The sequence below is a fragment of the Macrobrachium nipponense genome, chromosome 22 (assembly GCF_015104395.2).
Source record: "Macrobrachium nipponense isolate FS-2020 chromosome 22, ASM1510439v2, whole genome shotgun sequence".
Lineage (NCBI taxonomy): Eukaryota > Metazoa > Arthropoda > Malacostraca > Decapoda > Palaemonidae > Macrobrachium > Macrobrachium nipponense.
In genome coordinates, this window is record NC_087213.1 from 65,952,158 (window position 1) to 65,976,068 (window position 23,911).

At 37.1% G+C, this 23,911-nt stretch overlaps 1 long non-coding RNA gene across 3 annotated transcripts in view; it reads right to left on the reverse strand.

The window, feature by feature from the left end:
• LOC135198763 (uncharacterized) overlaps positions 1-23,381 on the reverse strand; it is a 53,964-nt gene extending 30,583 nt beyond the window's left edge. The window contains exon 1 of one of the 3 annotated variants that reach the window (XR_010310880.1): positions 23,159-23,381. This is a non-coding gene — a long non-coding RNA (uncharacterized LOC135198763). The remainder of the gene's footprint in view (positions 1-23,158) is intronic. The other 2 variants (XR_010310881.1, XR_010310882.1) reach the window with 2 other exon arrangements.
• Between the last annotated feature and the right edge of the window lie 530 nt (positions 23,382-23,911).

A 23,911-nucleotide genomic window follows, 5' to 3' on the forward strand; every position in this document is an offset into this window, starting at 1 on the left:
ATCATCATTAAACTATATATTGTAAATGTATACAGTTTAACTTGTACGACCCAGTAGTCCATCGAATACAAGTATAAACTAGATAATCAATCGGTCAGTTCGAAATACAAGCATTTGTTCGACAAACGATACAAAATTTTCTCGAAAATTTTGTTCGAAAAACGGAAAGTTCGACTTATGAAACGTTTGACAAACGAGGTACCACTGTATATATATATACATATAAATATATATATATATATATATAATATATATAGATATATATATAAAATATATAATTATATATAAAATAAATTTTTATATATATATAAATATTATATATATATATAAATATATATATATATATATATATATATAATTTATATATATATATTATAAATTTTCCCAACAGGGCTGTTCCCAGAGAATGCACGACCTATTATACCATATTCACACATCTAAAACACAGCCCCTTCAAACATACATACTTACACTGCGCCTTTTACCTCTATTTTGCATGATTTTGAGTATTTCCTGGTTAACCAGACTCGTCCTTTCAAATACCTTTTATTTCGCGCGCCCTCGCCTCCTTCCTCCTGACACTCCCAAATTATACACAGGTTTTCACCAAACATTTGCCCTCCATTCCATCCACATGACCAAACTATATATCAATAATGTCATGATCCCATATTGTCATCTACACTAACCTTTACACCGCTATTTCTACGTATCTCCACGTATCCCATACTTTGCACGACATGCACCACCCGAACAATTTATTGCCCGTTGACTGAGGTAAGAAGAATAGATGGATGTATGAGATTTAGGTCTCTGACACAGGGGATTAGGACCCAAAGGGTCATTCAGCCCCATCATGAGGTATGATTATGGTCAATGGTTGTGTGTGTATTATTTACGGGAGTACAAACTTAATGAAAACTGGATATTAAAAAGGAATATATAATATATATTAGTAAAAATATGTTACTAGTTCTTAAAATATTGTTTGTATGGTGTTTTTACGTTGCATGGAACCAGTGGTTATTCAGCAACAGGACCAACGGCTGTACGTGACTTCCGAACCACGTCGAGAGTTAACCTCTATCACAAGAAATGCATACCTCTAACCCTTCAGTGGAATCCCCGAGAATCGAACTCGCGGTCACCGAGGTGGTACGCCAACACTATACCGACCACGCCACCGAGGCGCTTTCTTAAAATATTAAATTTCTATCAAAATGCTAAAAAGCTATTATAACTTGTTAGATAAATAAATTTCTTTACAAAACTTTCACACAGCTTCTACATCTGCATTTATCCAAAATCTTAGCCAAGAGCCCGCCTGCAGGCCCATGCTTACGCCGCACAGCAGCATACTACTGTTGACAGTGAGTGAGGCAAGAAAAATAACCTTCCTGTCCCTGAACGCTGCTTTCTCCGTAATTATCAATAATGCTTCCTGCCTGCATTTGTTTATGCTTCGTCTCATCAAGTCTTATTTGTCAAACAAAACTTTGATAACAAGTTCAAAGGAGGCAGTTTATTTTGATCTGTATAATTCTACCAAAGTTCTAAATTAATTTTTTGTCCCATTACTGTTAATAGCCATAGAGTTTTATAAGGAGGGCAGATCACAATTTTGATGGATGTTAAGATGTTGGAAACCCTGTGGATCCTAAAGTGCTATAAATTGCCTAAATAGTAGATGGTGATTATGCTATAAACGACAAATATTTGAAAGTGAACTTGTCCTTTCACTCGACGCTTTCATTAAACATACATACGCCTATCACTAGCTATTCGTGCGCGTATTTTACGTTTATTAACACAAGAAAATAATTATTTAAACGTAGGTATGAGAAGATCGTGTTAAAAAAATAAGATATACAAAATTTTAACATCTCAAAAAAAGGATTAACATCTCAAAAAAATTAACATCTCAAAAACAAAGGAATAGTTTAAAAAACTGATTATGGCGAGTGAAGGAATGTCTGTACTGTCTCCATGAATTGCAAATGTGGTTTTCAAACCTCCACAGTCGCTGGTCATTGAATTCAAGCAATACAAGAAAGCATAAGCAACTGATAACAAGACACAGTGAGCGAACTCAGAAGCGCTGCTACTACTTGAGTATGTATATGCTTGTGTTAGGAGGTTTGTTTGTTTGTATGGTGCTTTTACGTTGCGTGGAACCAGTAGTTATTCAGCAACGGGACCACCGGCTTTAAGTGACTGACGAACCACGTCGAGAATGAACTTCTATCACCAGAAATACACATATCTAACCCTTGAGTGGAATGCCCGAGAATCGAACTCGCGGCCACCGAGGTGGCAGGCCAAGACCATACCGATCACGTCACTGGGGCGCTTTGTGTTAGTTAGGAGGGTATTCCCAAAGCTCAACCGGCTTAAACAGCTACTTTCCCTGTATCTCTTTGGAAGAGATATTTCTCATTGGTGGTCTTGAGTAGAAGCACCGCCATCTTGAATTCAAGATGGCAGTGGTGGAAGTGACTTGCCACTTCTAATACGACCTTGCCAAAGCACTGGGGCAATATTTTACTCCAGAAACAAGTCACGTTCCAAGAACCTCGCTCAGAGATTAAATTTTTTTTAGGCAAGTCAAGAGGACTCAGTTTAAAAGGATCTTTTAAAATGATTATATCTATAAACGTTGGGTTAACCACAGTGAAGCTTCCGTAGCCTTAGATCAAGAGACACGATAAAAACTAGTTAAAAAAAGCCTCAAGAATCTTATATCTTACGTCAGAGAAAGACTAAATAAGATATACCTATAATCACTTATAAAATATCTCTATAAAGCATGTGGGCTTTGTACCCACCAAATCTGGGTCAGGTAGGATGCAGTCCATACTTTATGCAAAATTTAAAGAGAGAGAGAGAGAGAGAGAGGAGAGAGAGAGAGAGAGAGAGAGCTGGTTGAATACTACCGATACGAAAACAGGTCTTGGCAATTCGTCTCTGCAAGGTTACCATCAACCTACTACGTAAATGTTACCAGGTTTCGTCAATTGCTGGAAGCTAGTAATTAACAAAATGTTGATTTTATGACTTAACTGGAATTTCTCTATCTTCGACACCTGATTCTGGGTGTAAATGTACAGAGTAATTTGAACATTTGCAACGATTGACTCAAGAGGAAGAAAAGAATGTGAACATTTCGATAGGAATACGAAAGGAAAATAAAATGTGAACATTTCGAATGGAATAAAAAAATGGAAATAAAATGTGAACATTTCGACAAGGAAAACTAAAGCCAAAATTCTATTGGTGACCAAAAAAACATGACATTCTGACGGTAATTGAAAAGCGACGAATGTTGCAATGAAAATTAAACAAAACGACGAAAGAGCCATTGACGATGAAATATGACTGGTAAAATGTTAAATTCTAGATTCAAGTAACAAAACGGAGATTCTGATGACGATGTAATACAATTCCAGCAGCAATGGAATAAAACAGTGAAATTCCCAACTAATTCCGACAGCATCAAATTCCAGCAGCAAAGGGAGGCACACATTCGTAGACAGTCCCATTGACAAGCTCGAACAAAGACGATTATAAAACCAGTCATGAGTGTGACTCGTCCCTCCATAGAGAGAAAGTCTACTCTAACGCGTGGTAAACAAACCAACGTGACTATATGTGCGAAGGAGTCTGTTCTCTGTTGGCTTGTATACACATACATACACACATGTATACTAAATATATACATTGATCCATTTATGTATATATGTTTGTATGTGTGCTGTAAAATCATGTCTAAGATTAAAACTATTCTAGAAGAATCTAGGTACTTCGGCAGCATAGGGAACTAGACAACTGTTACGTAAGAGTACTCCGTTCAGGTCCCTTACTGTGCCATAGCTTCTTGCCACATCCCCAGATCCCCCCCCCCCCCCCCCTCTCTCTCTCTCTCTCTCTCCTCTCTCTCTCTCTCTCTCTCTCTCTCCTAGCTTCAGCCCAACCCTCGTCTAAGTCAATTCTCCCTTTCTTTTCCTCTCTCCTTTTGCCAAGTCATAACGTTCTTATGTAGGTCAGGCATTGCCTATATTTGTAAATATAGTATGTGCCCTCAATCTTCAGAGCTCCTATACTGACGCAGTTAACATTTAAGTCATAAATTCATCATTAAATTTCTACATTATTTTATTATTGCTGACCTCTCATTGCTACTATCTTCTGGATGAATTGAAAATACCTTCATGCCGTTGGATATATTACAATGTTAGAATAAAAGATAAAAGGGATAATAATCACCATTAGCAAACTCACACCGAGGGGGAGCCATCTTCCCTTAAACACTTGAAGCGCATTTTGAGATTTAAAAAAAAAAAAAAAAAAAAAAAAAAAAAACTCATTTCTCTCTCTCTCTCTCTCTCTCTCTCTCTAAGGAAGTAGGAGACCCTAACAAATGACGTCAAAACCATCTCAAATGCGAGACGCTTAACTGTGCGGATTCACCTCGAGAAGGAAAGGGAAAGTCCATAGCAATCCGATCTGTGGCTCTGCTGAATTAATGGCAGGAGTTTTACCTATTGTTCAGCAACAATGGCAATCTTGCACAGAACAGTACTTTCTGATCATTGTTATTCACTCGGCATTCCGTAATGCTGACACGCAAGCCCGCAAGCTCACACACACACACACACACACACACAGAGGCTAACGCGCGCCGAGCGTGAATTCTGAAAATATTCGCTGTTAGAACTGAATCAAGTTCGTGAGGTATTTTAATGATCTTAAGCTTAGCTATTTTACCTTATCTGGACTATTATCAGGAGCACGGAAGTTGCTAAGTTAGCACATAACTGATACACTAGGGATAAAAGTTATAATATACTTCGTTCAAGGTACAGTAGTACACAGACCGCCCACAGAGTTGCCAAGTTAACCTAGTGAAATGTCCTCTTACTCGAAGCAACAAATGTCACAAACATTCCCTCCTTTTCCAGAGATGCCCTTTGCCAAGCTCAATCAGTCTTACTGAATTGGAGCTGCAATGTAACATTTAGGACAATGGCCAATCACTGGGACCTACGTGGTCATTCAGGGCTGAAAGGAAAATTGGACAATATTAATTTATGTAAACTGGTCAATGTCAAAACTAGCTGAAGAAAGGACAGCGGTTCACAAAAGTTAAATGCTTGGCCAATGTGAAAACTGTGATTAAAAAAAAAAGAAAAAGATACTGGTGTCCACTACGGTGCTAGACTATCATTAAGATGTCCGCCTTGTAATGCTAGCAGTTCCCAAAACAAACATACCATTGGTAATGAATGAAGAAAAACTAAGATATGTCAATAATGCCCACAGTTTCCCGCTTTGCAAGTTTAATAAATATCAGTACTATTTTCTTTGTATTTGTATGTCTAATATGTTTTGTGAATAAGTTTTTGTTTACCAAAGGTCTGAATGTGGTTAGTTGCTTCCCTGTATTATCCTTCAATTGTCTTGTCCCTGTGTCTAAGCAGTTGGACTTAATCTTTTTGTAAACTTCTTAAAATTATATTCATGTTTATGTTCGTTTGGGAAGGTTACTAATTCTCCAGGTGCGTTGGATTCTAGATACAAATCTTATAATCCATATCTGTCACTTATACGTCCCTTCCTTGCCCTCTCCGTTTCTCATGTATGTCAGTCAGTAAGCTAAGTAAAGGACGGTGAGTCGAAAGATCTTGCAGCTACTCCCGTGTTTCACTTTCCTCCGTGGCTTATACCTTTAAAGGTTAGTAAAGTATTGATTTTGAAAAAGAACAACCAATACGATACTCAAAACCTTCAGTGAGAGGAGAACGGTATATTAAATCTCTAAAACAGTACATATAGAAAATAATCTCTACTTCGACTCTACTCTCTCTCCCCACCAACCACGTTCGAACCCGGCCAGCGTGATTGAAACGTCCGATTAGGCGGTTCTGACGAATAGCTGAACATACCCTCGGCCAAACATGACCCACCAAGACTAAAAATCACCTGCAGTGAAAGGGAATTCGCCACGAAGATTCTACGATCTCGTCCCTCGTTGGAACACCAGAGATCCTATTGTCCTATAACAGGTCATCCTCCATCACTACCCCCGTCTCTCTCTCTCTCTCTCTCTCTCTCTCTCGCATACGTATGCCCACACTCACATCCCGCATACCCACATTCCCACTAACTCTCTCTCCCGCCCTCTTACTTATAACCGCTGCCCCCCACCCCCCCACACCTCTCTCTCTCTCTCTCTCTCTCTCTCTCACATACACATACACGCCCTCTCATACCCACAATTGCACTGTCTGTCTCCAGCTCTCTTACACACACACACACACGAATTCTGTGTGTGTGTGTGTGTGGTAGGTAACACAGCCTAAACTTGACAAAACACGTGACTTCCATTTTCATTCGTCTTAACAAGTGGTCGTCATGCCAATTATTTTCATCAGGATGGGAGTCGCCGATCATAAACTATTCATGTCTTTGCATCATCGTAGAAATATATAAATTTAGCTTCGATGAACATTTAAAAAAAAACTGAAACAAGTTGCACAGTCAAGTGAGAGATCAATTAACCGATCAAAAAAAAATACAAAAAGTTTCGTTTTACTAGTTATTTAAGTTTGTGGCACACGAGACTATTATTCTTCTTAAAAAATTAAATTTAAAAATTCCTAATAGGAGGTTTAAAAGGTAAAAATCACTGAACCGTGGAGGTGCTCTGATTTGAACTCTAAGGCAGTAATTGCCTTTTGGAAAACGTACTAGACGCCCTCCAACAATATTCTATCACAACATTCCTTTCAAATTTTAATCATTGTTAGTTAAAAGCCTCTTTGATTGCAAGACTCTCGGACCAATATAAGTTTTTCGTTCTGCATAAATCAACCATTTTAACTTTTGTACATTTTGTACAATGTCCCTCATCGCCATTGCTGCTGTTGCTGTTCCTCTTGTTCATCTCAGTTTTTCAAAACAGAAAACATGATAAAAGTCATTGCATATGAAACATCGTCTTACTCGTTTCCTATGGCCGACATTAAAGAAGAACATTTTTGTTAATTTTCTATGGCAGACTTTTTTTCGGTATCCAAATCTGCCTTGAAGGCGTAGGAAGAGCAGAAAACTAAACCACTGTCTTGAATTCAGACTTAGGGAGAGCAGAAAACTGAATTATTCTTGAACACTCAGGAAAAGCAGAAAACTAATTCTATATCTTGAAAACTTGAGCAGAAAACTAAAGACAAAGCTGAAAAAAAGGTACAAAATTTTAAAAATGTCTTTGTAAGAGCAAGAAAGTCCACGAGGATAGAATATACTCGTACATAGTAGGTTTCAGTCCCTTACGTTTTCACCTCGTCTTCCCTAGTGCACGGACTCCAGAAGAACAATGATCTCGGAATTGCAGCATGAGAAAACACAAGACAACCGCTCTTAAAAGGTATTATCACAACGTAGATGGCTACAACATAGAATGATGAGAGTATCCATTTAAGTTACAATACTTGGAGACATTATACAGATTTATAAGTTGCACATTTTACATTTATCTTGTCGTCGTTTAATACTGAATACCATCTAGCCTCAAAATTGCAAGACAAGACACACTTTACCAGCTTAACAATCTTAGAATTACCACTTAGAAATCGAGGTTTAGAGGGCATGGCACTAATCTTCACACTTACCTTATTTTGAAAAAGTACAAGACCCGCCGGAGAAGGAATCGTCCCTGTGGAGGGCTGTACAAAAACTCAAACAAAGTGAAAGTGATGTGACAATTGTTTTCAAAACTTTAGCCATAACAAACTTTTAATCTTGCTTCATTATAATGAGGTTACGCAAAAGAAGGTCCAGAGAGTGAACATACGGCGCCCCATCTAACAGAACCTTATTCTGTGTTGTGTTCGCAAAAATAATACAAAGAAAAAACAAACGTCAGGCTGGAAGCCAAAGTAGAATGCGCAGACAGAGATCTACAATGCACAAGACATTGCTTGTTTCTTTGTATGGTGTTTTTACGTTGCATGGAACCAGGGGTTATGCAGCAACGGGACCAACGGCTTTACGTGACTTCCGAACCACGTCAAGATTGAACTTCTGTCACCAGAAAGACGCATCTCTCACTCCTCAATGGAATGCCCGAGAATCGAACACGCTGCCACCGAGGTGGCGCGCTAATACCATACCGACCACGCCACTGAAGCGCTTGCACAAGACGTGTTCTTTCTCTGAGAATGATTGAAAAAAAACTCGTATCGTAAAGTAATCATAGACAGCTCATCGCACAACACGTTGCAAGAACCGGGCGAAAACTTTGGCAGGAGGGTCAGTGACGTCAAAACGTAGACAAGGGAAGAGGGGGACATCCATTCGTCAGAAGTGAAGGACAGAAATCTTTTTATTTCCCCTTATGAAAAATTACTGTGAGTAAACTTTCATGTATTGCATAGAATAGTTGCAAATGTCTGTCTGTCTGTCTTTATATTTCCGCATGTGCAGGAGTAAATAATATTATATACATGAATAAATCTAAGAGTTTCTAAACACTTGGTAGCTTATCATTAGAAAAAATGTTGAATGAGACTTCGGACATAATAACCAAGATACGAGGGGAGTTCAACTAGTGATACGCATTTTTCGCAGCCAATATTCGCAAAAAAAATTAAAAAGAAAAAAAAATGAAATCTTGTGTGCGATATCCTTTAACATTCCCACATTGTGTCATGCATTTTTTACATTTCCGATAAACGGCAGCACTATAATCAGCTATCAAAAGGGCGTCTCTAGCTGGGGTACGTTCTAAACAAAGAGCAAGGATAGAATTCCTTTTGGCGAAAAAACCAGACCGTCACAATTATCCGCAAGCGCTTGCATAGTTTCTAGAGACCTGGCAGTGGATAAAAGCACTGTGAATCGTTGGGCGAAGTGTCATTATCACAAGGAGAAGAATAAGAGGAAATCGGTCTGATCTCCGGCGCCCTCGACGGTGACGCCTGCTATGGCGGAACGCGAGGAACAACCCAGCGGGCAAAAACCTCTGAATACCCTAACTTGTGAACAATTGTGAAGACGCTACCGACAGATATGTCAAGTGGAGCAGCAAGCAGTTTGATTGTGATCCGCCGATCACCTCAACTGTCCGCACGTTCCGCCATTGCAGGCGTCTCGCAGCTGTGCGCGGCCGACCAGGGCGCGGGAGATCAGACAGATATCCTTTTCCTTCTGACGATAGATCCTTTGCCCAACGATTCACAGGGCTTCTACCCAAAGCCAGGTCTCTGCAGACGTTCTGCAATCACCTGTGAATATTTGTGACGGCCTGGTTCTCCGCCAAGAGGAATTCTAACGCTGCTCTCAATTTAGAGCGTACCCCAGTCACAGGCAGCCTTTTCATAGCTGATTACAGAGCAGCTGTCAGTCGGAAATTAATGAAGATGCATGACATAACGCGAGCATAGCTAAGGAAGTCGATCACAAAATCTCAGCTTTCTTAAACGAAAATTAGCCGAGAAAAAAAATTATGTTGCATTAATTAATGAACGACCTTCGTTAATGCACAAACCGAACCATTAGGTTAAGTTAAGTACATCCTAGTTTTACCAGACCAACTGAGCTGATTAACAGCTCTCCTAGGGCTGGCCCGAAGGATTAGATATTTTTACGAGGATAGGAACCAATTGGTTACCTAGCAACGGGACCTACAGCTTATTGTGGGATCCGAACCACATATCGAAAATAAATTCCTCTGGTTCCGCGTTGGTGGAGCCGAGAATCGAACTTCGAACCACCAGACTGGTAGCCGAGCGCGAAATCCACTCGTCCAACGAGGAACTGAATACCAAACCATACCAACGCTGGTTTCCACATTGTAGAAATTAGTCAGGAATGCCTGCAATTTCTGGAATACTACGTATAGTGAATTGGCACTGGCTTAAGCTCATGAGGCAGAAGAAAAGAACACAACTGAACAAATATTCGTATATAGAATTTAATCCCCTACTATGTTGCTAAGATGTTCGTGTAGGTAGGAAAACCTCACGACCACAACAACAAAATTGTATTATTATTATTATTATTTTGTTGTAAAGGGTCCACAATAATACAAAGTGTTAAGAGTCCGTGTATAATTTACAACATTATATATACTCTCGCGATAGAGAGTTTTTCCCTATTATTATTATTATTATTATTATTATTATTATTATTATTATTATTATTATTATTATTATTATTATTATTATTATTATTATTATTATTATTATTATTTTATTAAATACACATAGCTGCACGAGTCTTGAAATAGAGAAACAAATCCATAATTATGTATGGATACAAATATATTATAAAAAAAATAAATCTCGACAACGAGCTTTCGATTCCCCAGTTCAAGTTGTACCCATACATAACTATGGATTTGTTTACTATTATTATTATTATTTTATTATTATTATTATTATTATTATTATTATTATTATTATTATTATCTGAAATGGCAATGGAATGAGGAAGGCCATACGTCTGTAAAACATCTCCCAAAACAAACTTTGACAAGAGCCGTTTACAGAGATTTAAAAACTCTTGGAAAAGCCTCATCAAAAACAGCGACCCCGACTACATTTTAAATTGGCCGGACTACGATTATTATGCGAGAAGACGCATCTGCATTTTCACCCTAAACTCTCGCAGCAGGATCTTCTTACGTAAGAGGAGGAGGAATCCGCTACTTCAAGGTGACTGCGTGCGTGGTTTTCTATGGTTTAAGGTGTCCTCAATACCCTTCACCAATTATGGTCAAATAGGGTACAGCTATGACCCGAAGGCATTCGTATGGAACGGAATGTAAACTGATCTCCTGGTGCTGCTGCGGGGGTGTTAGAGAGAGAGAGAGAGAGAGAGAGAGAGAGAGAGAGAGAGAGAGAGAGAGAGAGAGAGAGAGAGAGTGATTTTATTTTAAATTTATGCTTCCGTCTTTTCATTTTCATAGACTGTAATAATAATAATAATTTTTACATTTTTTATCAGTCATTCTATTCGACTGGGTGGTTTTTATAGTGTGGGGTTCCGGGTTGCATCCTGCCTCCTAGGAGTCCATCACTTCTTTCTCATTGTGCTGTTTCTAGGAGCACACTCTTCTGCATGAGTACTGAAGCCACTTCGGCATCTAGTTTTTCCGCGTTCCTTTTCAGGGATCTTGGGATCGTGTCAAGTGTTCCTATATTATTATTATTATTATTATTATTATTATTTTTATTATTTAACCTGCTAGAATGACTTCAAAAACACGGAAAATGTTTAGTAGAAAATCAATGCAGTTGATGCAACACTAATGTAAAATAAGACATTCTTAAAAGAAAAGAAAATTCTGTTGAATTATTATTATTATTATTATTATTATTATTATTTTATTATTATTGTATTATTATTATTATTATTATTATTATTATTATTTATTATTATTATTATTATTATTTTATTATTATTATTATTATTATATTATTATTATTTATTATTATTTATTATTATTATATCCAGAAAAAGAATTCTGAGCAAAAGGGAAGCATAAAATTGAAAATAAAAAGTACAATTAAGCCGAGAAATAAACGGGGCTCCGTGAGTAATTACGAGCAAGAGCAACAGTATTTCAAGTTTGAAAAAAAAAAAAACATGGTAATGCAATAAAAAAAAAGTTGCTTCAATTTGTTTGGGATTAGTGTGAATTTTAGTCGCAGTGGAAATTATTTTTTAAAAGAAGTTTTCGTGGGTCAACATCCACAGAGGAAGCAAATTTGTTTATAATGGAACCAAAAGAAAATTTTTGTAGTTTAATACATAAAAGTACAAATAATTTTCGAATTCTTAATTCAACAGGTGACACTGATTAATAAGGACACTTAACATTTCATATTTAGAGTTTAAAACATTTCTGTGAGGTAATATTCCCCACTAAAGTTTTTTCGCTAATAAGTCGTAAGATATTTAGATTATATGCCCTAAAGGAAACAGCATTCTGCCAAGAATGACCAAATATTTACAGAGCCCGAAATGTTTGCTCTGTTGCCCGTGTCGAGAAGATGCTGCATCACTGCTTTCATTAGGAAGGAACCACTTGCCCGACGCCCGAAAACTATTCTGCATCGAGAGTGTAACCTAAGAGCTCAAACAGACCTCTAGAGCCTCTCTTCCATTAAACCCTAATAGCGTTGCTATTATTATTATTATTATTACTTTGGTAGAAGACCCTCTTTTAGGCAAATGCTGTTAAAAAGGATGGCAGAATTAAGCGAGTTTATTTTATATATTGTTTTTTCTATTTTCCTTACAATTCGCTTCTCAGGCTCAGCGATGTTTCTGAGTAACTGGCCAATATTCATATTGGGAATTTTTGAAAATTCCAATATGAATATTGGCCATCAAAAATTCCCAATATGAATATTGGCCAGTTACTCAGAAACATCGCTGAGCCTGAGAAGCGATTTGTAATGAAAATAGAAAAAACAATATGTAAAATCAACTCGCTTAATTCTGCCATCCTTTTTAACAGTATTATTATTACTATTATTATTATTCAGAAGATGAAACCCATTCATATGGAACAAGCCGCCAGGGAGCCATTGACTTGAAATTCAAGCTTCCAAAGAATGTGGTGTTCATTATTATTATTATTCAGAAAATGAAACAAATTCCCAATATGAATATTGGCCCAGTTACTCAGAAAACATCGCTTGAGCCTGAGAAGCGATTTGTATGGAAAATAGAAAAAACAATATGTAAAATCAACTCGCTAAATTCTGCCATCCTTTTTAACAGTATTATTATTAGTATTATTATATTCAGAAGATGAAAACCCATTCATATGGAACAAGCCGCCAGGGAGCCATGACTTGAAATTCAAGCTTCCAAAGAATGTGGTGTTCATTATTATTATTATTCAGAAAATGAAACATTCAGATAGAACAAGCCCACAGGAGCAACTGATTTGAAATTCATGCTTCCGCAAACGTATATGGTAAAGGTTATCGAATAGCACTGATAATAAGGATACAAAGGCAACTACTACAGCTATTACCAGTAACAACAACAACTACTACTACTACTACTACTAAATAATGCTCTTTAGTGTTGTTTGCTTAAGCAGGCGTCATCATTATTCCTATTAAAATACTTTAAGTATTTACTACATGGGATAGTGCCTCTGTTTTCTTTGCTCAGACGGTACCTACATAATTACGACGAAAAGGTTAGTCATGTAGGGTCACTGAGGATAGTCGTCGGGTTTAGGGTCACGGGTCCTTGACTATTCAATATCATAATCGACAAAATAAGTTGATGCGAATCCACACACTCGTACTTTCAATCTATCCAGTCCTCAAATGACACACGACAGCTCTGTTGGCCAACGATGCAAATTACAAAATGCCTTACTAACAAAGCCGAGTTACACACTTAGATGGCGATGGCTGAGAGGTGTTCCTATAGCCAGTCGAATGATTAACAGGGAAGAGCAGAAATTGATTGATTTCGGCCGTAAAAAATGAGTAAATTTGCGACATCTTCCCATTTTTATCTATCGGTCCCCCCCCCCCCCCCCCACCCCCCCCCCACGCCCACTCCAAAAAGCTACCCTCTTTTCCAACGCTAATAAAGATAAACTGCGAAATAAATGTTTGTAACCAAGTATGATATTCAGTTATTGAGACCCTGGATTAAATTAAACTGGAACTGAACGATATATTCATTTTTCCTCAATAAGCCATCAGCTTGTTAAGACGTGCACAATTAACGTCATTAATCCCGTCAACATTTCAAGAATTTTTTCTGGGAACGTGAACGATTGGCCTCCCCATTGTTGCCGAGGACTCAGCTGAACAAAACTGAAGTGACATTTAGTAACAGCAATAGTATTTTATCTAGCAAATCAAAAGGTATTCGTTTTCCGTTTGAGACATCATCTCAACCATGGCGCTATACGTACAGTAACACATCCCATAAAGAAATTAGTTTCCTCCCACCGGTGAAGCATCAAATTTCAGTAACTGAAGTCTGAGGTCTCTAGTAACCAGCGATTCCCAACCTGGGTTCCACGGAACCATGGGGTTCCTCATTCCATCACCAGGGGTTCCGTAAGAAGTCTTGAAATATATATGTATTGCAAATGACGCTGATCTGAAGTTACACTGTTCGAATAACAGTGGTATATATTATCTATTTATATGATATATATTAAGTAATTTTATATATATATATATATATATTATATATATATATATATATATGTGTGTGTGTGTGTGTGTATAGATATTATATATAGTAATATATATATATATATATATATATATATTTATATAATATATATATATAATTATATTATATATATAATATATATATGGTGTGGTGTGGTGTGTGTATATAGATATATAATAATATATATATATATATTATATATGTGTGTGGTGTGGTGTGTGTATACTATATTATATGTATATATATATATATATATATATATATATATATATATATATATCTATATATATATTATACAGAGAGAGAGAGAGAGAGAGAGAGAGAGAGACTGTAGATAAAGGTTCCTTAAGATATGGAAAATTGTTTCAGGGGTTCCTTGAAGGTATACAGGTTGGGAATCACTGTTCTAGTCTATGAGGGCTGTGACTAATAAAACTAGGGTCACATCATCTCTAGTTTAAGGCAAAATCAGCTAATCGTTGGTTGCACGCGAACGTTTATGAGTTAAGTTGAATATAAAATTTAGGCCAAAGGCCAAGCACTAAGACCTATGAGGTTATTCAGCGCTGAAACGGAAATTGACAGTAAAGGGTTTGAAACGGTTAACAAGAGGAAAACTTCAAAGCAGCTACACTATGAATCATCAGTTAGGAGAGGGTGGAAAGTAAGATGAAGAGAGTATATGAAAGGAGGTACGGTATAAGGAACGAAAGTGGTTGCAGCTAGGGGTCGAAGGCACGCTGCAAAGAACCTCAAGTAATGCCTACAGTGCATCGTATGAGGTCCACTGACGGAACCAACCCCACAACGGGAACGCGAACGTTTATGGTTTGAGGACCTGGTTTCAGTCCTGACCTGACATTTCCTCCCTGTGATTTCGCCCAGTCTCAGAAACTTGCTATACATGAGTTATTTAAGATAAAACTGACCTAATATGCAATCTTGGCCGATACAATTTTAAACAGAACGTATAGTACTTGCGGCAAAGTCCTACGGACTGCTCATGAGAGCAAAAGCCTGTGAGATACTGAATTTTCCGTCAAGATGACTGATCAATAAAACTCTTATTCAATACAAATCTTATTTCAAGTTGTTTCAGTGTCAAAGTAGCATTTTCATGGGAACCAAGTTGCTAACCGAATTCCCATTTCTTGGAATTTACCATAAGAGTTTGCAATTTGGCACAAACAGTACTAATTTGAGCAGGAAGATTTTGCTGACAAATGACTTACAAGATTTCGTCGAGACTATTTCATTATGCAGGCCAGAGCGAGAGACGTGCATCCTTAAGTTAATATGGATATATAAAGAAATTTTTATAAAAAAAGCACAAGAGCTATCCATTTCACTTTAAAGCAAAAAAGATAGGTCTGCCCAACCCCACCATACCATGCTTAGCCTAAATTGGCTGGGCCACCTTGAATCTAGGCTGGGCCATCATGAAGAAGTGAGTAGGTGAGGTCAGCGACCCGAGCCTCGTACTGCAGAGAGGAAACAGAATCTTGAAAAAGCCTGGGGAGAGGGACGCCCTTGCCGCGGATACTTCAAGGTGAAAGAGAAAGAAAATGAGATGGAAATCGCTTGTAGGGGATGTAAGGCAACTGCAGACTCGACTTAAGAAAAAGATTTACCTATTCGTGAACAATGTAGGGTACGATGGGTGCAGAAGGGCGGCCAGCACACCCGCGTAGCAACAGCCCAAAGCACATCGCTCTCCTCTCACCGCCCATAACAACTCGCAGCTAATTACACGCACGGATGAATAGTAGCAGCAGTAGGTCCCGAGAAGCAGCTGTCCCCTCCCTCGCCCCTGGAAACTTCGCATTTCCTCTGCGTTCCATAAGAATGCGACGATGCCGTTCAGCTTCTTAACAACCCGTAGGTGCATGCAAGCAAACAAGCGAGCGAGCGAGCGAGCGCTCGCTAGTGCGGCAGGTCGTCGTGCCGAGGTGCGTACTTTAGGGCGAGAAATTATTCAGGGGTCGAAAGTCGAGGACAAAAGTCGGGGATATCTTTCTCTCCACCCACACGGAGGAGGAGGACGAGGAGGAGGAGGAGCGATAGAAGGTGGCAAGGTACAATTGCAAATGCGCTTTATGACGGCATGCGGATCTGCTAATAGCAATATTTAGACACTAAAGTTTAGGCCAAAGCCCAAGCACCTAGACCTATGTGGTCATTCATCAGCGCTGAAAGGGGAACTGAGTAGAAAGGTTAAAAGGAGTAACCGAAGGAAACCCTTAAAGCAGCTGCAAGATGAAACTACTGTCAAGAAGGGAGAAAGGGCCTATGAACTGAGGTACAGTAAAAGGAATGAAAGGGGGCTGCAGCTAGGGGCCGAAGGGACGCCGCAAAGAACATCAAGTAATGCTTTCAGTGGGATCTGCTTCAGGGACGAAATGTAGAAGAGATACCCCAGACGAGATAAAAGCTAAGGGCCTACGTGAGAAGGGTCAGTCCCATTAAGCTGCCGGATTCCGGCGCCCTTGAACGACCGGCCACTAACGGCCATTACGTAAGACGGACCAAACCGCGATCGATGGCTTCGTCAGGAATGATTTTTTTTAACGCCCTTATTCAGGAAATGAGCATCGAGTGGGAGATGCCGCATTTATTTTTATTTATTTATTTATTTAATTTATTTATTTACTCTCACTGCAACACGAATTCTTTATTTCTATTTTTTTTACTTTTTATTCTTATATATATATATATGTATTTATTATTTTACTGTCACTGCAGCACTGAATTATTCACATTAACTTTCACTCACAAACATTAACACTTACCTAGCCTCAATTTCCACCGTATTTAGGGTCCAATCCTTCATACGACCCCATTGAGAGTCAAACGTTTTGTCAATATATCGTACATTCAGTTATTTTCAAAGCTGTAGTAATCCTGGTTATCAACGCATAGGTAACTCGTGAATCGCATCTAATATATAATAGGAGGCGACTTGAAAGAACACAATGACCGACTACCCTATATATACGTCCCCATAGCCATAACCATAAGTTGTATATGGTCATGTGTGGTGTACTCAACAAGTTGCACTGATTGCATCAAGAAAGACAATTTACATGTTTTGGGTACGAAAACAGAACGATGTAGAGACCCAGAGGCCAAAAATGTGTACCCTCGGGTGAAGAACATACCATAGAATACGTCACCGTTTCTAGGGTACATTCAGGATACCCAAAGTACCATATATACCCATATGTTGAGCAAATGTTATCTACATGACATACAATGCGTAGTTTTTGTCACATGCTGCAATATTATATATATATATATATATATATATATATATATATATATATATATATATATATCTAATAAAAGGAGCCCATAAAAACACCAAAATGTAGAGAGAAAAGTACTATATTTCAGAGACTGCTGTCTCTACTTCAGTCATATATATATATTATATATATATATATATATATATATATATATATATATATATATATATATATATATATAATACATATATAATATATATATATATATATATATATATATATGTATGTATATATATATTATATATAATATGTATACATCATATATATATGTAAATATATATACATATACCTAACCATTTTTTAATCACCCTTTATCTAAGTCATCTTCATATTTAATATCCTGGTCTACTCACACTTTGAACTTAGGGAAAAGTCGTTTTTGTTATTGGAATCAGTCTCTGGTTATTTCTTTCATATACCGTCTGAAGTGAAGATCATACAAGAAGACAAATTTTAAAAAGAATGAAAAGTCTCTCCTATTCTGCAGGAGCTATGATACTGACAAACTCTTTAAAATACAATTATAGAATATATAAGAGGCCCCTTATCTGGAAAACGTACAATGGCCCGCCAGAGAGGAGGAATCATCCCTTTAGAGGACTGTAGATAGAACCAAACATAGTGGACACTGACGACCTATGCGCTCTAGTTCCAATTAAACCAGTCAGTAATGACTTAATGCAAATTATTTTCAATATAAGTTGAATATAGAATTTAGGCCAAAGGCCAAGCTGTGAGACATGAGGTCATTCAGCGCTGAAATGAAAATTGATAGTAAACGGTTTGAAAGGTTAACAGGAGGAAAACCTCAAAGCAGTTGCACTATGAATCAGTGTTAGGAGAGGGTGGAAAGTTAGATGAAGAAAGAGAAGATGAGAGGAGGTACAGTAAAAGGAACGAAAGTGGTTGCAGCTAGGGGCCGAAGGCACGCTGCAAAGAACCTTAAGTAATGCCTACAGTGCACCGCATGAGACTTTCAATATGCATGGCCTATACCATTCCTCTCTTGCGACTTCCCTTCTACTTAGTACTATAAATCTCTCATAATTATACTTTCTTATTGATTGTTTTTGGCAAAAATTAGATAAGTGAGATAAATCACGTAGGTAAAATAACCAAGAAATTTGGACATTTTAGAAAATCTAAAGGAGTCAGTTCCCTACCTATAAGTTCGCCCACCTAATATCACCTATACTTCAGTTAGGCTATTATGTAATGGTCGTCCTAGATCCCGAAAATTTTGAAGCTTAAAAAACCGATTAGTCATAGATTATTACCGACACAAAACCTCAAAGGTTTTACTGTATTACTTATACTTAATAGTTGTAAACTATATCCCCAAGATTTTGAAGTTTAAAACTCCTCGATTAGTCATTGAATTTTATTGACACAAAACCTCAATGGTTTTTACTGTAACTATCACTTGGTATTTGTCAACTATATCACGAAGATTTTGAAGTTTTAAAAACCGGATTATTCATCGATTATTATTGACACAAAACCTCAAATTACTACTAACAATTACTTGATATTTGTCAGCTATATCCCGAAGATTTTGAAGATTAAAAAAAAAACGATTAGTCATCGATTATTATGGCGACAAAACTTCAACTCTTTTTACTCATTTTTACTCATCAACAGAGTTCAGTTAATTAGTAAATCTTCCAACGATTTGACATGGGGCAGTGTCTTCAAGGTAAACGTTGACCGAGCGCTCTACATACTCGTACCATAGCTCTAACCACAGAACACGGCGTATGGTAATGGGCAGTTCGTACACGCTCTAGTTATCACGATGGAGGAGCAATCTACGTGCCTTAGGTACGAAGACGACAATGCATTCCGTACTCTTAAGTGTTCGCCTAATTACCTTGCAATTACAAGACGGTTTTCAGGTTAATTACACTTAAAATGGGATAAAAAAAAACATGCTTTAATAAGGGCATTCTTTAAATTAATTAATTTCCAAGAATCTATCGTTAATTATTTTTAGTTAGTTTTTGTTAATTTCTACAGTCTTAACTCATCAGCAATTTACTCCTGGTATATTCAAACATTACAGAATATTATATATTACAGCATTTTATTCATATATATATATATATATATATATATATATATATATATATATATATATGTGTGTGTGTGTGTGTGTGTGTGTGAGAGTGTGTGAGTGTGTAATTGTGTGTATGTGTGTCTGAATGAGCGTTAAGTCCCTAATAGGAAAAAATAAGGACGGTGCCCCACGGATAGGGAACGCATGTAGGGTACATCTCGAGTACCTTAAGTACTCCATATTACCCATATTTAGTGCAATTCCTTTTAAAAGAACTCTTGTTATGCAGGTGCATTTTTACCAGATTACTTTTGTTTACGATATTACTGTCAATTAAAGAAATCGTTACAGTGTAATGACCGTGAATAAAATGTTGTTTCCTTTAACTGAATTGAATATGGAATTTAAGGCCAAAGACCAAGCACTGGGACCTATAAGGTCATTCAGCGCTGAAATGGAAATTGACAGTAAAAGGTTTGAAAGGTGTAACAGGAGGAAAACCTAAAGTTGCACAATGAAACAATTATTAGGAGATGGTGGAAAGCAAGATGGAAGAAAGAATATGAAAGGAGATACAGTAAAAGGAACGATACGGGTTGCATTTAACGAGCTTTTAATCGGCCGTAATTTTTCCTCCCCATTCCGTGCCGGAAGCAGAGCCCGAGGTAGTAAGACCTATATACCTCACTTGACTCCTTTTGAAAACAATATTTCGGTACAAAACATTTCAGAATGTTCCTAGGCTTATCTTTGAGACAAAAGTTTGTCCTTTTCATGTTCCCTAACATGATTTAAAGCCCCATTATTTTCGTGTCGCCTGTCCATTTTTCTTTTCTTTTTTTTTTTTTTTTTTTTTTGGGGGGGGGGCGGAGCTGTTCTAGTCATTGGCATCTTAGTGCCCGTTCCATCGGCTTCAACGTAAATAACTTTTATATTCAATGAAAAATTCTTACAATTTTTTGCTCGTAAATAACCTGCATAATTACATGAAGTGACATTATCGTAAAATCAAAAGGCCAGGTACACTCAGCTCCATTACCCAAGTAGGTAAAGCCTGGTTCTATCATTTGATATACCAGAGATTAGGGCACCATCTGTATGGTACGTACATTCCGCGTACCCTTGGTACTCCACATACCCGTATATTGTGAAAATGGCCATACCATGCAGGACATTGTATACATTAGCCTGTGACGTTCTATTGTAGGGAAGAAATAATTTATCACGATTATATCTATTGTATGCATGTATGATATTTATTGTTAAACTAATTTTTGACGTCTGGTTGTTTATTAACCATGAGCATGAACCACTAAGAGACATGAAAAACAAATGCCATACGATAACAAGGACGCCGATGTTATTGAATTTTCCTTGCAGACGGTTTTTTTCCTTTAGTATTTTTCCTTCTATAGAGAATTTATATCATCATTTTTTAAAATTAACTGGCAATTCTGGAAGCCAAAGCTAAATGCAATGAGTGAACAATTTATTACCGGACTTAGCATCAACTCTTCAGGCAAATGGAGGATTGGGATCATACAGTATAATGATAAATGCTCCATGCAGTCTTATTGTATATTCCCTCTAATGATGATATTGCTGTCTGACTCATGTTTCCAGGATACTGCTGCCCACTTGGTATTTGCTATACATACTATATATACTTTTATAGTTAACGAAGTCCCACTGGCAGAGCGCATGTAGTAACCTCTACGGTTTAGAATTTAAACGAATGAATCCCATACAATGAACCTTTACCATTATATATAGATTATACATATATATCATATATAATCTATATATATATATATATATATATATATATATATATAAACTATATATATATATATATATATATATATATATATATATAAATGTATATATTTATATATATATATATATATATATATATGTATGTATATTATGCATATATATAAACGTATATATGTATATTATGCATATATATACATATATATATATATATATATATATATATATATATATATATATATATATATACACTATCAGTTGTCGAACGACGGTATAATATATATTTAATATTGTGCAATTATTGCATTCGGCCCAACTCAGCCTTACCCCGACGTACATATCCTAACCTAACCTGGTCAAACTAACTCCAGACGGACCTCGGTACAATGAACTGTTGTTAAATGCTTTTCACTGAAAGGCTTCTTGTTTATCAACATATTTATCAACAATTGTATTTCAATGACATACTGATAACCAAGCTGCCGTCCTTCGAGAACTATGCAATGACAACCCTTAACAATGATTGCGCTTTAATCTCATTTTGAACCGTCGAGCAGGTGAAGGAGTCGGTTACGAGCACATCTGAAGGAAATGTCGTTCGACAGTGCCAACTGCTGGAAGAACTGACACGATATTTATATTTATACTGTATCAATTCTACGCGCCATTTACTTTGTACATGCCAAAGGCCATTAACACCTCGAAGAAACCCCACAGTTTTTAAGGTACCTGTGTGAAAAATTAGACAAACCAAAGGTTTTAAAAAAGATGAAAAAGGTATTTACTACAGCCTTCAAAATATTAAAGAAACCTAAATACGGATGCCAATTAACTTTATCTAAAATCATCTTGACATGATCCTTAAAATTGAAAAATAGTCTGCTTTAAATAAAAAAACAATTGAGGCCCTTGGTGTTTGTAAACTTAAAACATGCAGTCTAGAACAAATCATAATATAAAGCCATAAACTTTTTATCAATAAACAAAGCAGGACCGCCCAGTGACCAATACAGAGTCGCAGAAACAGAAATCACAACTGTGAATTGATGGTGATATTACATATGGTAATTCTAAGCACTAACTCCGCACGGACTGCTAGAAACGTTCCCGCGAATACGACAGCCACTAGGGGTTCGGGCGTCAAATGTATTTCGCCGTGTTTAGTACGAGCCCCTGTGGGTTAATTACAGTTGACCCCACAAAAATAAGGGTAAAACCTTAAAAAGCAACCCAAATACTATAGGAAACTGTAATTAACAAAGAAATGCCAGACGCGGAGTTATTGCCTAGCCCTACCGAAAAAGGTATTTACTACAGCCTTCAAAATGTTAAAGAAACCCTAGTACCGATACCAATTCACATTAACCATAATCATCTTGACATTATCCTAAAGTTGAAAAACAGTTGACGGCTAAAAAATACTAATTAAGCAGTCTGCTTCAAGTAAAAAACCAATTGATGCCCTTGGTGTTTGCAAACTTAAACTTACAGTCGAGAACAAGTCATTATATACAGCCATATAGGTAGTTTAATCAAAAAAAAAAAAAAAAAAAAAACCAGGGCCGCCCAACGACCAATACAGGGTCGCAAACAGAAAAAAAAAGTGACATGATGGTGACATTACATATTACTGCAGAAACGCAAAAATAAATTCTAGATAATAAAAGTTACAATACGAGAAATTCGCCCAGTCCTTACATAATCAGCTGCGATAGGACACCCACCCTTTCGGGGAGCTTAAGTACGAAATGAATCAACAACTCAAATGTGGTTACCAAATATTACGTGATCGTTTACATACCTCATCGGCATTACACAACGGCTTTCTTCAGTTTCTCAGTCCTTGGGGAACAACAACTACCAAAAGTAGGATTTGGAAGCGTCAGCATTCGATGTCCCAATTCACTTTATACACAACATAAGAATACTCGTTACCCTACGAAGTCTTCCGGCGAAATGAAGGCTGACCAAACCGCACCACCTATAGCACCTGCGCGCGCACGTGAAAATGGGCTGTCACAGGCAGCTACTGTGTCGTTATCAACAAAGACAATACACGAAAGATGGGAAACTGACTATTAATATCATTAAAAAAAACGTCATCCAACCCGTCAGAATGCGCGCCATCTATTGATCATGCCCTCAACTAAAACTCGGCTGTGGCGTAGCGCGGCTTTTATAAATGTTAAAATTTATTCTTATGCTGCAATAAACTTCTCTTTATAAATTATTGAATACTAAATCGATTAATATTGCTTGTTAACATGATTATAGGGCTCTATCAAAGCTTATGACTTATATATTAGGCATTTCTGAATCATTACATAAAATCCTTCAGTTAATGTAACATTAATTGCTAAGTATCTTTATCTAAAATTGAGAGGCCAGTTAACATTAATTGCTAAGTATCTTTATCTAAAATTGAGAGGGCAGTTAGAATGAAACAAACTTATTCTCATATTATCTTATTATTTCACCAATATAGTATACAGTAATTATTTTCCTTTTTTTGGGCTTGTGCTTATGATTGTATACTGTACATAAAACAATACAT